The following is a 16,910-nucleotide window of genomic DNA, read 5'->3' on the forward strand; positions in this document are numbered from 1 at the left end:
TGGGTAAATCTCTGGTGTGCACAACCAGGAGCCCCTGTCCTGCCATTTGGGCTCTTTGAACCCGTTGGGATTCCTTAGGAATCAATAGGCACAGCAAGGCACTGCAGGGCATGGCTCAGTGACTAAAAATCGCAGTTGCCTGCTGTGAGTTGATTTGGTTAGAGTGCTCTTTTGGTTTGGGTATTTGGATTTTTGGATATTTGCTTTTCTTGTTGCTTATGTTTTGTGAAGTATCATAATAGTTGTATTTTTAGCATAGAATATTATTGCTAGGACTTCGTTTGAGTGTACTGATTTGTTTGAACTTTGTCTTTGCTTTAGATGTTGTTTTTATTTCTGTTTTGAAATGGGAGGCTTTTGTTTCCATCAGAGACTCCCATGGGTTGCAATTTAGCTGACTGGTGTGTATAAGCTTTCATGTTGTTACATCAGAAGAATTCTATTCAGAAGGATCTAAATTACTCTTCCAGACAGTAAAACTAAAAAAATAAAATAAAAATGTGAGAAAATAGGTCATTTAAACACTCTAAATCCTCCTCCTGGAGGCCTGAAGGAGAAGTCCTGGGAACAATAGTGATATTAATACAACCCCAAAATCCTGTGCAGACTGTGGGAGCAGCAGGGGCCACTGTTCCCCCTCAATGTGAAGGATAAAAATGGTACTTTTAAATGGAAGCCACTGGAGTGCCCATGCCAGATATTTCCCAAGCCAGATATTCCTCCTCCAATATGCACCCTGACTGGGACCAAACCTGCAACCTGGGCATGTGGCCTGACCTGGAAAGAAACCAACGACCTGTCAGTGAATGGGATGACGCTCAACCAACTGAGCCACACTGGTCAGGGCAAAATATTGTTGACTGTTAAATCTTTTTTCCCCAGATATAAGAAAACTTGTTGGTTTTATTAGAGCAATTTGGCAGATTGTGCCTTGATAAACAATATTAAAGCATCTATATTTTTCTCCCTACTTGATCCTTCCAGATTTTAAATAGCAATATGTGTTGTTTTTTTTTGCATAAATTCAATAGAAATCTGATTTCTTCACAATAAGACACATCAAGCCAGTTCCCAATTGTGGTTTTATTAACCAGGAGTTTGACTGGAATGTCATGTTTGGGAAACACATGCCTAGACTCTGGATATTAGCAAAAAGATTTAAGGAATAAAAACTGACTTTGAAGCTGATAAAGCCCCATGGAGAAATGGCCTGTTTATTTACATGGTTCATGGCAGCCTTTCCAGGTAAGGGATGAAGGTTACTTTCCCGGAATATGGAAGAAAGGAATCTCAAGACATTTTGGGGAGCTCAAGAACTTAAGGAATATACCAAATCTTGTAGGTATTGTAGGAAAAGCCTTATGGCAACTGTGTCCCTTGGCTTCTTTGTCTTGAGGGGCTTGTTTAAGTTCAATCAGAAAATTTCTTGTGAGATTCTAGCAAGGCAGACTTAAGAAAGCCTATATGATCAATTACCATGACCGTTGTGTTTATGCAAATTATCAGGCCAAATTAAAATTGGACTTAATACATAAATGCATTGGTCTTAATTTGGCTATTTAATTAAAATGAGGGTGGTTTAGGGGGGAAATTGTGTTTTTATAGAATCTATAACACATAGTTGTAAATATTAGATTCTAGTTCAGTTAATTGTAAAATTTTATTTTTCAGCTATAAACTAGTAGACTAGATCCTGAATTTTTCTAGTTTTCTGAAATATTGTGGCAACAACCTCCTAACTTCTATGAAAATGGAAGAAAAATTGACAGTAAGGGATTATAACCCACCACACCATTCTTTTAATATTGTGTCTGTAAATGCTGACTCTGAATAATATGTAGCTTGTAGAGAAACAGAATCTATATATATAAAAGGCTAATATGTTGTGTCCAACCATCTGCCGGTTACTATGGTGCACACTGACCACCAGGGGGCAGACGCTCAACGCGGGAGCTGCTGTGACATGCACTGGCCATTTACAGAGAAAGGGCACCACAGACCTGGCACTGCCAAAGCAACACTTGGCTTCCCCCAAGTGGGACACAGGCCCTGCCACCACCCCAGAGCAACACCCCACCAAATTGCAGCTGATTCTGCCAAGACCCTATGGTACAAAATGTGGCCCACAGCCCAGCCCAGCCTGGAAATGGTGGCTGTGGGTGCCGGGTAATGATGTCATGTAGCAACATCTGACTTCCTCTCCTTAGTGGCTAGCCTCCTTGGAATTTCTTCAGCCCAGGAACATGACTTGCTTTATAGCCAGGTGGAAACATTTTACACTTTAGCCAAATGTCTGTGAGGCATTTCCCATGCCTCATCTCATTTGATTCTCACAGAAGTCCTAGAGTAGGTAGGTAGGAGACTCAGTGGAATCCTATTTTCATTAGCCAGAAAACGGAGATTTAGAAAGCTTAGAAACTTGACTCGAATGAAAAGAAGTAAGAAATGGTGGACCTTGAAAATGATTTCAGGGTTTCTCACTGCACAGAATATAATCAAACACGGCTGCAGTTAAGTATTTTACCCTTTGTTCTCCCTGAGTGGTCTACAATAATAATCTGCTTTGTGTTGATATTTACTGCTGTGTTGCTGACAATTATCTGAAAGAGAAGGTGAGGTGCTTCACTGGGCTGGAAAAAGTTTAGGAAAAAGTTCTGATGAAAGCAGGTCAAATTAAGCAAGTTTATTTCACATATATATAAAAGGCTAAGTTGATTCGTGCATGCACGATACATATAAAGCTCTCGCTGGCACCAATCACATGCATGTGTTTCGATCTGTCATTGTCAATCATGAATTTGGTTGACATTTCTATTATAAAGAAAGGGCAAATAGCGATATTAAAATATTTCTTGTAATTAATTTCCTTTCAACGTGTACAAATTCATGCACTGGGCCACTACTGTTTGTATAAGAATCCTAGGAACTAACTTCAAAAGATACAGACTCCAACCTTCAGTCATCCCAGTTCCAGGAGATTTGCTGACCTGCAACTTTAGAACCAGGATAATGTACAACCAGGATGATGAAGACCAGGATGACACACACCAGACCATCACTTGACCAATTTCAAGATCCTTATAGGAGTGGACTGTGCTGGACTGCATGTAGAGAACTTTTCAATCCCCTTTCCTTCATCTTTGTTCTGCTTTCTCTCTCCCTCCTTATAAAGACCTTTGTCTGCACTGAGATTTTGAAATGGGCTTTGTGACAGGAGTCCCTCATCTTCTCAGGTGACCAATATTTGAATAATCCTCATTCCTTTTTCACCAGCATCTGTCTCATGAGTTGGCTTTTGTAGCAGCAGGCAGTCAAATTTGGACTCCAGTTACAGCAGCTGAAGAGAATGGAGACAAAAAAGACTTCAAAATAACAAAGAATAGGTGCCGGAAGCCAGTTCCAGCATGTCATAATTGCAAGTGTTTCATCGCAAGGTTGATGGAACTTGGGGACTCAACAAGGGCTGAGTCACATATGTTATCACCTGTTGGGAATGGCTAAAGGCATTTCCCCAAACCTGAAAAAGAAGATTGCTTGCTGCCAGACAGCTCTGGGCATCTTAATCTACATGTTATTGCCTCCTACTGGCCAAACACCTGAATAGTCATAGGCAAATTCTTCCAATCTGACAATGGATTCTGTACCTAAGCCTACCCTTTGAAGTGTATATCTCCACCTTGCCTTAGGACAATTTGTGTTAATAAAAAGCAAGGGGTCCTGAGACAAGGAGATCTTAGTTTCTTTAGCTAGGTTCCTCTGACTCCCTATATGCCTTTCAAATTATGTTTTGTCTCTGGACTCTTTATTAAGTTACACACAGCCCTTCTCCAGATTGTTGAACCCTTCTAGATGCTGGAACAAGAACCCCTGCATTAAATATGATAAGCTGGATTCAAAAGAAATTGGAGAGATGAAATATCCTAAGTCATGTACATATTACATTATATCCAAAGGTTTCTGAAAAACTACCTCCTCCTTTTAACTCTTTGACTATAAACATTAGACTTACTTAATTACCTTGCCTGAAACTGACAGTCAATTTGGTACTGTGTAGACACTAAATAATTTTTACAATGCCAGGATACTATTAGTCAGAATGAGGTGACCTTTCCCAGGACAAAATATTTCTATGTATGTCTCAGCAAATGTTGTAAAAAGTATATGAGAGCAAGAGTGGTAATAAGATTTATAATACTGAGAAACAGTAATAGAAATTCTTCTGTAAATTAACAATCATGGTTGACATTATTTGTACATTCTTGTACAGGCACAACCTAAACACAGCATAAAATTTGTCCTGTCAGACAAAAAAGACAACACATTTGATTTATTTAGTTCTCCCCTCATTCCTGCAAAGGCCACTTGCTCTTTCACCTGCTATACATGATTAAAACAGCTTCTAGCATATAATATTAGAAGCTAATGCCTTCTGTTCAAATGGTAGTGACAGTGAGGCACCATTTGTCTCATCTTCTAAATAAATGAATTCAGAACTTGAAAGCCCCAATTTTTTACCACTATGATATAACAACTAATATCATTAGTCTTTAATACATACAGGAATCAAGAACCTTTACACATTTAATATTTTTATGCTGCTTTCTCTATTTCCAGAATGGGTTCGCTTTCACTTGAAAATATTTTAATAATCCCCATGAATTTATTCTAGTAAGCCCCCTTTTATTCCCTTCAACAAAAAGATGCTCTGTGAATCTAGAGGCTCTGAATATGTAGGTTTATCTTTATTTCATGTAGAGGCATATATCTTCATAGGAATAAAAGAAAGCATTATAATTTTCTTCCTATTCGACCTGACAACTTTAGTTTGTCTTCCAGCAAACAAAGCTATGATGGTAGCTACATGGACAAAAAGATTATTTGAAACCATGTATTCAGTATATCTTGATTATTTCTCTGTGCAAACCTTTGGGCTAAGCAATATCAAGGATGCCTGAGATCACTATAAGGCTATAGCAATGAAAAGAACATGGTACTAGCATAAAAAAAGACACATAGAATAATGGAACAGAATAGAGAACCAGAAATGAACCCGTGCCTATATGGTCAACTAATCTATGAAAAAGGAGGCCAGAATATACAATGGGGTACCAACAATCTCTTTAAATAATGGCCTTGGGCAAATGACAGGTACATGCACAAAAAATTCTTACACCACATGTAAAAATAAACTCAAAATTGATTAAAAACTTAAATGTTAGACGCCAAACCAGAAAACACAGGCAGTAAATTCTTTGACATTGCTCCTACCAATATTTTATTTTGAAAATATCTACTCGGGCAAGGGAAACTAAAGAAAATAATGAGCAAATGGGACTACATCACACTAAAAAGTTCGACCTAAACAGACATTTCTTCAAAGAGGACATACAGATGGCCAATAGATTTATGAAAAGATGCTCAACATTATTAGTCGTCAGGGCAATACAAATCAAACCCACAAAGAGATATCACCTGATACCAGTCAGATGGATAGCATCAATAAATAAACAAGTGTTGGCATGGATGTAGAGCAGCGGTTCTCAACCTGTGGGTCGCGACCCCTTTGGTGGTCGAACGACCCTTTCACAGGAGTCGCCTAAGACCATCAGAAAACACATATATAATTACATATTATTTTTGTGATTAATCACTATGCTTTAATTATGTTCAATTTGTAACAATGAAAATACATCCTGCATATCAGATATTTACATTATGATTCATAACAGTAGCAAAATTACAGTTATGAAGTAGCAATGAAAATAATTTTATGGTTGAGGGTCACCACAACATGAGGAACTGTATTAAAGGGTTGTGGCATTAGGAAGGTTGAGAACCACATTGTAGAGAAAAGGGAAACCTACACTATTTGTGGGAATGCAGATTGGTGCAACCGCTGTGGAAAGTGTGGAGTTTCCTCAAAAAATTAAAAACAGAACTAACATATGACCTACCAGTCTTACTTGTGATTATTTATTTGAAGAAATTTAAAATACTAATTTGAAAGGATATATGCACCCCTATGTTCATTGCAGCATTATTTATAATATCCAAGATATGGAAGCAACCTACATGTCCATCAAGAGACAAATAAACAAAGAAGATATGGGACATATGTACCATTGTATATTACTCATCCATGAAAAAGAATGAAATCTTATCATTTGTGACAACATGGATGGGCCTAGGGGGTATTATGCTAAGTGAAATAAGTCAGACACAGAAAGATAAAAAACATTATTTCGTTTCTATGTGGAATCTAAAAATAAATGAACAAATGAAACAAACTCATACTGGTAGTTACAAAGAACAAGTTAATGGTCATCAGATGGGAATGGAGTTGGGGGGATGGGTAATAAGGTGAAAGGGGTTAAGAAGTACAAATTGCCAGTTAAAAAAATAGTCATGGTGATATAGAGCACAGTATAGGGAATGTAGACAGTAATATTGTAATAACTATTTATGGTGTCAGGTGGGTACTAGACATTGAGGTGAACACTTTGTAAGGTATATAAGTAGCTAATCAGTAGTTGTATACCTGAAACTAATTTAATATTGAACATCAACTGCAATTGAAAAATGGTTTTTTTAATATAAAAAGGAAGGGAATTCTGACCCATGCAACAGCATGGGTTAAACTTGAGAACATTATGCTCAGGGAAATAAGCCATATAATATATGATTCCACTTATATGAGGTACCTAAATGAACAAACTCATAGAGACAGAAAGTAGAATGGTGGTTGCCAGAAGCTGGGGAGAGTGGGGGGATGAGAAGTTATTATTTAATGATTATGATAGGGGATTTTTGGACAGGAACACGTGGTGTTCCCCTGGGCAAAATGGCTTCTCCAGGCTCTTTGTCCGTGGGAGTCGGACAGATGGTATAGCACGGATGGAAGTTGGTATAGCAAAGGTGGAAATTTACTGAAGAACAAGCACAGACTCCCCCGTGGGGAGGGGGAAAGAGTCCCACCAAGTTCCTTTTTCCATGGTTTATAAAGGCTGCAGCTTTTTGTGCCTTGATATCCCCTCTGGTTGCTCTTCCCCTTTGATTTAGTCACTATAGTAACTCCTGAGCTCAAAGGTCAAAACCTCCCGTGGGACATGTGTGGCTGTCCTCCCTCTTTGTTCTCCTATTCCCTCTGGGCTTTCTCCCTCCTTCCCTTTATTCTGTAAATGTGTACCTTTTGCTACTTCCAGTTCCCTTATCTTATGGAAATGTAACCTTTTGCAGCTCTGCAGCCTGTGCTTTTTCCATGAACCCCCTTAATTTTAAAAATTCCCTAAACCTGCCTATTTCACCCCTAAAAATTCCTATTTCAGATACAGAGTTTCCGTTTTGCAAGATTAAAAGACTTCTGGAGATGGTGGTGATGATTGCACAATGTGAATGTACTTAATGCCACTGCGCTGTGTAATTTTAAAATAATGGGTAAAATGTTTTTTAAAAAAGAAAAACCAAAATGGTGTTGTGAGTTCAGATGGAGGAAATCTCAGTTGATCAAAAAATATGTTTATCCCATTGGGTGTTGGAAGTAACGGCAACTCATGGTTGGAAAAGCCCCGTGGGGCGAAACTGAAGAGAAACAGTCAAATCTCGGTTCTCAAAGTCTCCCATCTGGAACAATTCGGTTCTCGACCAAGTTATTCATAGAAAAAAAGTCTCCATTTTAACTTAGGTTCTCCACCTAAGCATGACAAAAAGTGTCTCTCAGGCCACAAACAAAGGACATGGCTAGTAAAGTCAGTTTACTACTAAAATTTACCTTGCTAACATCTCAGGAAATTGTGCTGTGAATATTTTTGTATGGGTTTTTTGTTTTTTTGGGGTTTTTTTTGGTTGTTTGTTTTTGCTTTTGTTGCTAGGAAAATGGATGATTGGTACAATTTTAAAACATATAGGGGCCATTAAGAGCGATAATGTTGCTGAGGGTGTGAAAGAATGATCACAGGCTATTTAAGAGGAAGAAAAACTGTTGTTGAATAAACAAAAAGCAGTTAGCAGGTGACTGAGGCCACCAACTGTTGAAAAGATAAGATGCTGCATGCTAACTTCCTAAAAAATGGGGGGATGAGGACACATTTGTAATAACTTAACCAATAAAGAAATTTTTAAAAAATACATCTGGAATAAGTCTGAAAGTGATTCATTTTCAGCTAGTAGAAGGTGGTTCAATAAATTTAGGAAAAGAAATCTTTGTATATTAAACAGTACATTAGACATGTATGTATATATTAAAGGTTAAAACAGGGAATCATTTGGGGGTCCAAAATGAATGAACTCCATTTACATTGCTTCTAATGGGGAAAAATTATTTGATTTTCAAACAAATCACTTCTCAAACAGCCTTCTGGAACGAATTAAGTTTGAGAACTGAGGTTCCACTGTATATAGGGATCAAAGTGAAGAGGCATAGTAAGGAATTAGGAAGCTTCGAGTGACATGACAAAAAAGTTAGCCTCTCTGTGATCATAGAAAACATTGGAGAATTTTAGGATGAAGGTGACATACATCTTCTCAGGAAAGACGGAATAATTTAAGATTTTTCAAAAAGTCCTGTGCATCAGAGTTTCTATTTCTGATTTAGTAAATAGGAGTGATGGCCCATAGATCTGCATTTTGAACAGAACCTCCAACCGCATCCCTGGGTAATTCTGGTGCAATTTAGTCATTAAAATTTTAAGAAAATTATTGTGATATTCTGTTAACCAGTCAAGTGGTTTCATCCATTGTTTGACCAAAAGTTTTAATATTTTCTCTCCACCCTACATGTCCTTACAGGTTAGAAGTTCCGCATGTAATCTGTAGCTGCATCCAGCCCTAGAAGCAGATGGAACCACTGAAACATTCATGCCATGATTGGTGGGTGACTCCCACACACATACACAATTTACAGGTATTTCTGGAAGTGTCAGAAGTTGTAGAAAGAATGCGAAACAACAGGAGTCACTAGACCTCAGTGAATATCTCACTAATTACTGTGTGATTCCAAGGTAGCTACTAAACTTCTCAGAGCCTCAAGTAGTCAACAATGAGCAGGTAAATTAAAATGCCTACTCTCTCTGCCTCAGGGTGACTTGAAGGTTCATGTGAAAACTTGATTGTGAAAAGTTCTTTGAAATAATCCACCAAGTGCTGTACAAGTGTGAGACATTCTAATCCCTTTGGGTTAAATCATTACATCTCCACACAACTCTATTTAAATGCAAATATGCTGTATAAGAAGGCATAACATTAGCACATATATTAGAATTTTAGCTATGCATTAGGGTACATGGCTTTTTCACAAAAATCTGACACTGAAGAAATGAGTGATCAGGCCATTGTATTTTGATGGGAGAGGAGAGGAAGCTGGAGAGGAGGCAAAACATCAATCCTCATCGGGTCTCCTGCTGGGCCTGAGAATTAAATTGGCAGAAACAAACTCAGAGAGATAGAGAGCAAAGTGATGGTTGCCAGATGGAAAGGGGGTTGGGGGGATGGGTGAAAAATGTGGAAGGTTTAGATGTACAAATTGCCAGTTATTAAAATTGTCATAGTGATGTAAAGTACAGTGCAGGGAATATCGCCAATAACATTGTAATAAGTATACATGGTAACAGGTGGGTATTAGACTTATAGGGGCGATCACTTTGTAAAACATATAAATGTCTAATGACTATGCTGTATACCTGAAACTATATAGCATTGTATGTCAGCTGTAATTGAAAAATAAAAAAGACAGATTGACATGAGAAATATATAGATTTTTATTTAATATAAATTTTATGTGGAAGCCCCCATAAGAAAATGAAGAACCACAAAAGTGGCAAGATCTAAATGTTTTTGTACTAGGTTGAATAAAGAGGGGCAAAGAAGGTGAAAAAGTAATTAGAATAGAGGGGGAGGCTAAAGGAAGATACAAGTAGTTTAACAAAGTCTGTTTGTACAGCATTATTGCAGCCTCAAGTCCCCATCCTATCTAATAAAGAGGGAATATGCTAATTGACCCTCACACTGTCATAAAGATGGCAGCACCCATAGCCACAAGATGGTGGCACCCAGTCCCCTCAGCCCTGCTTGAGTCCCAAGTCCTTTCAGCCCCACCAGGTGGAGGGGGTAGGGGGTGGGAGAGTGGGGGTTGGCTGGAGTCCCCAGTCCTTTTGGTTTCTGCAGCCCCTGGACCAGAAGTGGAAGCCAAGAGCATGGGGAGCACCAGGAATGCTGGGAATCATGGTTCTGGTGGCGGACGCATTGCACAATCTCCTAGATCAGCCGTGGGCAAACTACGGCCCACGGGCCGGATCCGGCCCATTTGAAATGAATAAAATTTTAAAAAAAAAGACCGTACCCTTTTATGTAATGATGTTTACTTTGAATTTATATTAGTTCACACAAACACTCCATCCATGCTTTTGTTCCGGCCCTCCGGTCCAGTTTAAGAACCCATTGTGGCCCTCGAGTCAAAAAGTTTGCCCACCCCTGTCCTAGACACTTGAGCAAAATGAGCCTGGAGCAAGTTACTGTTGCGGTTGGGGATGAAGGGAAAGCAAAGGTGAGAGACATAAGTAAAATCAGAGTGTCGAGGAAAAATTAAAAGGAAGATATCCTGCAACTTCTAGGAAATCTCCACCAATGGAACAAAACAAAACAAAACAAAACAAAAAAAAAAAAAAAAAAAGAAAAAAGACCTCTGTTATTCTGTGAGCACCAAACCAAACTGGGCTGGGGTCTCACACAATTTGCTCATATGATTGCAAAGACAGACAGAAACTTCACTCTTTTATGTACCCAGGCAGATACAATGCACGACATGCATGTTTTCACAGAAGAGGACTTAGCACCGTTTGCTATACACCCTTTGGTAAGTCACCTTTTTGGTGGCCATCTGTGTTAGTTAATTGCCATAATCAAGAGTAAAAATTAAAACTTGTCTATCTCTGTAACAAGCAGGTCCTTATAGCTTGGAGCAAGGCAACTATCTATAATAATAAAAGTGTAATATGAGGGGCGATCAGGTAGGCAGGCAGAGGCAGTTAGGGGTGATCAGGCAGGTAGGCAGAGGTGGTTAGGGGCAATCAAGCAGGCCGGCAGGCAAGTGGTTAGGAGCCAGCAGGCCTGGATTGTGAGAGGGTACAAGCAGGGCTGAAGGACCGCCCCTCCCCTCTATACACGAATTTCGTGCACCGGGCCTCTAGTCTTAACATAAGAATGTTTCTTCCCTCCTGGTATAGGGAGGCCATCTTTCATGTGGAAGTTTTCTCTCCTGCTTTTAGGACAAAAAGAACATTCTTATACATGCTGCTTTGCAAGGGTTCAAAATAATTCTTATGCCAAATGCCATGTTTTGGGGTGGCATACACTGCCACCTCTCAGAACCATAAAGAAAGGAAGAGAAAGAGAGTTGGGGAAAATGTATGCATGGGTCTGAAGGTCAGACCTGGGGAAGCTACATAACTTGAAGTCCAAAAATACACATGAAAGGGTCTGAAAGCCAACAGGAAAAACTGTATGTTGAGACCTATTGTTTCTTTTCCTAGAGGCAAACAATGAAGGGAGTGGTAGGCATAGTTGGACAGCCTATTGCAACCTCTTTGTATGTGTGTATGGTCCAAAAGATGCTTGCTATGTGGATATACCAAACTATGTGGAACAGAAAACAGTACCCCTATTAGATTGAAGACACCGTTGTATGTATGGATGCATCACTGCTATACATCCTCCTAGGGCTAGGGTCTTAATTAAATTTAGATATCACCAGTGTGCTGGGGGAAGAATTGGAATCTGCTGTAATCTAGTTTCCACCTTACACCCACAAGATTAGACCATCCCAATAAAGTGAAATGGGTTATGACATTGCCAGAAAGAACCTATAGGCATGAGCTTTCATAGATGCTCAAAGATGTTAAATCTCCAGAAAATGGGGAGAGGACAGAAGTCACTCCTGGCCCTGAAGCTTAGTTGCACATACTCAATCTCATCCCTCCTCAAGCGAAACTCACGTGGAACACTCTTGTGAGATACCTAGGAAAATCAGAGCCTTCGATGTGCCACATGTAATTAGGGACAGCAATGCATCCCTAATCCCTTCGCCAGCTTGGTAGTTGCTTGGTTTAAAGGCAGTCAACTGTGTTGACCCTTGGGGTTTACATGTGCTTTCTCAATTACAAAGAGACACTTTCATCTTTGGAATTCCCAGCCTTAAAAACTGCTGCCGGCTCTCAAAGCTCCCATGCAGGCGAAGTTGCACAAATACAGCCAGCTTCAGCTGAAGGGCATGAGAGTTCCCACCTGCCATCTATAAAGGCTGCTAAAGAAAACAAGAGCTGTGAGAGGAACACTAGAAAATCACAGGAAAAAGACCTTGTTTCAATAACAAGTAGCTGTCTGAACTCTCTCCTCTCTCTCTCTCTTTTTGTCTGAACTCTTATTCAATCACCATTTTTCAAGGAAGAAATTATTTCCAAATGTGCAATTAATTTGCACGAAGTCTCTGTCTGTACTTGTCTTTATACTCCTATCTGGCATTTGGCAGTAAGACATAAATTCACCTCCTTGGAATTTATTTTCTTTCTTTTAAACATTAATTAATGAATAAAACATTCCTGAAAAGCAGAACATTTCTATAACAGCAAATGCAAAATGTGCAAAAATATATAGAGAGGGAAAATAGGCTTCTCTCTCAACATAGCCCTTAGCCAGCTGTTCTTTTTCTAGAAGCTACCATTATTGCCAATTTCAGAGATAATCTCCATATACAAATATGTGTGTATTTTCTCTCTTCTTTTCTCTTTACCCAAATAATTGTATTTTGTAGCAAGAAAGCAAGGTGCAAAAAAGTATATCTGTCTATCTATCTCTCTATCATCTATCATCATGTTTGTCTTCTATGTGAGTTAGATATAAATGTCCCTGTTATTTTTAGGCATCATCACAAGGATAACATTAGATTATTTTTAAAGCTGGTAACTTTCACCCATTTTTCTTTGGATACAGGAAAGCACAGAGCTTATCAACAACCCATCTCTAACAACTAGAGCAAAATGCTTAACCTTTAGTTTTAATTCATTCCCCCCCCCCTCCTTTCTACTCCTCCCCTCATTTATTTTATTAGGTTGTGGATATCTTACTGCAATAATTATTTAAAAGATAAATATTTTAAAAATTCTGATTGTTTAAAAATAGGGTTACCTTGCTTGCAGGATTTATGAACTGCATATTAATACCTAATGTTAACCTTGAGAGGATAGAGAAATGTCAAATATAAATTTTCATTATACAATAAACATATAGTAATCCAAGAAATTCAACCATGGAGTAAGGTCAAAGATGGGATAAAAATGCCCATTCCCAATAGACTTTCCAACTCTACCCTCAGGAACTAACAATGTTCACAATTTCTAATTTATCTCTCCAGAGTTCATCTATGCATTTATAATATAAATGTGTGCACAAAAATATTTTAATAACATAAATGGGATCATACAATTCTTGTTATACTGCAATATGTTCTTCACATTTATTAAGCATCTTTCCAAATTAATATCTATACTCCTACATGACTTTTAAGATAGTTACTTAGTCTTTTGTGGTATAGATAAACTATAATGTATTTAAGAAATTCTCATTCATACATTATAAGTTTCTATTTTCCAAATAATGCTCTAGTGAGTATCCTTGTACATAATTTGCTATTCCAATTGCTGCAGTTATAGAATTTTGTATTGAAATTTGATTTATAGTGAGATTCTGCATTAATAGCATGAAGTAAAATAAAAGGAGGCTTTAGCCTGGAAAAAAAAAAAAACAGCAATGATAATCACATAAACAGGGAAACAATCAGTTTTATTTAACCGCTATATTTATATCAATAACAATGATGATGCTCAAACTAGACAAGGTAAAAATAAAGAAAGCAACATTTAAAAGCAATCTCAGAGGGAAGGCGAGGGAGGGTGTGTGGGTGGGTGGGAAGTGATCAACCAAAGAATTTGTATGATTACATATGCATAACCCAGACAACAGGGTGGTGAATACCTGGGGTTGAGGTATGGGGGAGGGTGTGAGGGGGAAAAAGGGGGACATATGTAATACTTTCAACAATAAAGTTTTCTAAAAAGGAATTCAATAAAATTATTCTCCACTATTTATTAGTTCTGATACTTAGTGAGTCGTTGACATTTTCAGCAAGTGTCAGAAAGTGGATATGAGGTGCAAGGTTGAAAGCTATGATCAGGATTTGGAGTTTATAGATTCTTGACCCTTATTTCTCAGATTATTAAGACTGAAATTGCTTGTCACCCTTTAGTTTGATAATAAATTGAGGTCAATTTTTATTTCAAGTTTCTCTGTGGAGTTAATAAGTATAATAAATTTAGAAAACAGAATGGAATTCTTCAAACAATAATTTAGTTAAGCAATGTTAAGTGATTGGCAGGGATATATACTATTGCTGAAGAGTTCTCTTAAATTAATCCGTAAGAACTCTAGGGATGCCTGCTCAAACCAAATTAAAATGACTTACCCCTAAAGATTCCATTGGTATAGTGCTGTTGTCTTTCAAAGGTGGTCATTGGCAAGGGCTCACAGGCATATGAATCAATTGTCTGACCCCCAAAATAGTCTTTCCTAAAATGGAATTACCTGACAATGAGCCTTCTTTTAGGTACTATTACTCACCAATTCCTTTATTTCTCATTTCTTTTTTTTTTAATATATTTTATTGATTTTTTGCAGAGAGGAAGGGAGAGAGATAGAGAGTTAGAAACATTGATGAGAGAGAAACATCAATCAGCTGCCTCCTGCACATCTCCCACTGGGGATTGTGCCCACAACCCAGGTACATGCCCTTGACCAGAATCGAACCCGGGACCCTTCAGTCCGCAGGCCGACGCTCCATCCACTGAGCCAAACCAGTTTCGGCTATTTCTCATTTCTCAATCACCAGGTTTGTACTTTGGCAAAGAAAGATGTATACATCTCATCCATCCTGAATGCTACCATGATACACTGCCCTAAGAAAGAAAACAAAAGAAAAGGAGGAAAAAAACCTCCAAAGGGCAATATGAGATTTTGGTATCTTCTGCTGGCCAAGGATTTCCAGTTATTTGAATAAAACTGAAGGAGGCCTAGTAGTAACTTACAGGTTACTAAAATAATTTCAGGTGAGAGTTTACCATGTGATTAACACATACAACCCATCAGTTTATTTTTGATAACATTAAAACTATAAAAAACAACAAAAAAACAACACAAGAATAGAATTGGATGGCAATACTCATCAAAGGAACAATGTAAAATTTCTGACTCTTCAAAGAAACTTTTCATATGTTACGATTTCTTATTTGTAAAATGAAGGAGTGGAATTAGGTGCTAGATTCCATGTACTATGTTCTACAAACAGTGTTTATTTCCCCGAATGCATAGAGCAGAGACACTTTGGCTACATCATCCTTCAAATAACCAGGTAACTGTCCTAAATACAGAAATATGGTTAATTAGATATAATTTGACAGTAATCATAGAAACTGTTATTTATTAAAAGTTTATTCTGTCAGTTACTATACTTGAAGCTACTTGAATTTTCATTAATCACCAAAATTAAGATATTACCTTGAAATATTAAACATTAGAGGCCCAGTGCACGAAATTCATGCACAAGTAGGGTCTCTAGCGGCTGCCAACTGCTGACTGGGGCCTCCCTTTGTTCCACACCACCCCTTGGTGATCAGCGCATGTCATAGCAAGCGATCAAACTCCCGGTTGGTCAAACTTCTGAGGGGACACTTTGCATATTAGGCTTTTCTATATATATGTATAGATAATCTGTTGACTCCCTAATTTGTATTTTGCTCCCACTATATTTCTTCCTTTTAACAAGGATTAACCCAGGCTTTCATTGGCTTGCTACAAGAGTATTGATTGACATTGCAAAGGTTAAAGCAGAAGACTTTAAACAGCAGCCTCCTCTTTCCAACTCTGTGTCTGAAAAAATAATCCCATTTAAAATATTAAGCCAGTTCATTCCAATCTTTGGAAAGTAGAAGGAGGTATGGAGTGAGTAGACTGAAATTAGACAGAGCTATGAAAATAAAAGATGCCTTACGACTGTAGAAGAATGTGTGTGCATGAGGGTGAGAATTGTGTTCCTGTGTCATAACCTAGGGAAAGGACAGAAGAGGCAGTTGTAAGGTACCGCCATGGAGGTTGGACAATTGGCCAAAACTTGTAGCCTCACAACAATCCCACACTCCCTCCAAACAACTGTGCACTGAAATAGCAAGAAAAGCCAGTTTTCTAGTGGATCACTTGGAATTGGACAACTTATTTCTTAGTTGTGACCATGATATAAGGAAGGGTGGAGAATCTATCTGGACTTTCAAGGTAGGATGAAAGTTCTTTGGTTTCTTGGATTCTTGTGCAAACTTATGCAAATTTAAGGAGATAAATGCTGTTTTTCCAACCCCATCAAAGTCAGGATTAGCATTGAATCACTACTCACCAGCCTGAGCACTGGTGAATCAGATTAGATTTAAATTGATTTAGAAAAACAAAGGGCTGAGACATTCCAAAGAGCATATATGCATATATGCATAGCCCATGGACACAGACAATAATGTGGTGAAAGCCTCCGGTGGAGAGGGGTCTGGGTGGAGGGGAGCAAAGTGGGGGAAATGAGGGATATCTGTAATACTGTCAACAATAGAAAAATACGAGACAGCTATAATAACGGATAGTTATAATTATAATAGATAATACTGTAAGAGATATCTATTATAATTTCCATTTTCCAGATAACTATGGTAGCCTTTGGTACTTTGAACTAGGTTTTATTTAATAATTTAAAAACATTTTTATTTTGTTTTTATTGATTTTTAGAGAAAGAGGAAGGGACAGGGATAGAGAGATAGAAACACTGATGAGAGAAA

This window comes from Myotis yumanensis, unplaced genomic scaffold, assembly GCF_028538775.1.
Source record: "Myotis yumanensis isolate MYYU_CA2020_CCGP unplaced genomic scaffold, mMyoYum1.0.hap1 SCAF_4, whole genome shotgun sequence".
NCBI classification, from domain to species: Eukaryota; Metazoa; Chordata; class Mammalia; order Chiroptera; family Vespertilionidae; genus Myotis; species Myotis yumanensis.